Below are 1,175 nucleotides of genomic sequence, written 5' to 3' on the forward strand. Positions count from 1 at the left end.
ATATTAGTGAGTTTGTTATGTCGATAATTTGACGACATATTTGATCAATGTTGTCAAAAATAGATAAAAAACGAGTTTCTGCTACTGCTTTAATTTTTGGTGAAATGTCATCTTTATATTTTTCAAACACCATTCTGTTACTTTTTTGACAGACGAATTTGGTATAATTAACTAATAATTCACCATCGGCTGATTTCATCAAACTGACTCCAACCAACGCCGTAAGATGCGCAAAGCACCAATTTGATGAATTAAACCACCCAATGAGGTCTTATTTTTGTTGTTTGTAAGATAATATAATATCTTTAAATACCTGAATTGCATTTTGAGCATTACGTGCTCCATCCCAACAATTATTAACAATTTTGTTGAATGGAAACAAGTCAGTAAGCATATTTAATTCACTAATCATCCACTCTGCTATTTCTTGTGCAGATGAACCACCTGCATAAGTCTGAGTAAATAAAGGTACTGTTTTGTAAGTACGTCCTTTACAAAAACGTACTATTATCACATATTTTTCTTCATAATTTTTACTTGAACTATCCCCGGAAAGTGCCATACAATCACATTGTTCAATTTCACTTAAAAGTTGTGATTTGTTATTATCATTGTATTGTAAGACAACGCGAAACGCATTACATGCACTTATACCATAATACTGCAATTTACAAAGCATGTCTGGACAAAAAGTAGAAATGAATACAAACAAATCATCAGATACAGCTTTATTCTGTGTCTGAGAAAGTTGTGCTTCAATATTAATGCATGTAATTACAAAAGAAGATACACGTTTTAGAAAAAGATTGTAAGCATCATTTTCATGTTTGGTATGAAATTCTGTTAACGAATAATTTTAAATTAACAACATGAGACATTCAAAGTACAAATCCCTGTTAAATACATGAACATCTGATGGAAAAACAAAATTTTTAATATTGGAAATTAAATCATACCAACACCATGAAGTTATAGGTAATCGACTGATTTTTAAAAAAATAACCATCATTATATTTCATGGCGTTTACATTATACGTTGTTTGTTTTTTGGTTCTGTTTAATTTGGGAAATGGCATTTCCACCAATTTAAAAGCTGATGAGAATGATAATGTTTCTAATTGATGATTATATTCTGCTTCTGCTTCTGTTAAATGTTGTTGTGTTGTGTCGTTATA

Source organism: Entamoeba invadens (assembly GCF_000330505.1).
Source record: "Entamoeba invadens IP1 unplaced genomic scaffold scaff_1105074725011, whole genome shotgun sequence".
NCBI classification, from domain to species: Eukaryota; Evosea; order Mastigamoebida; family Endamoebidae; genus Entamoeba; species Entamoeba invadens.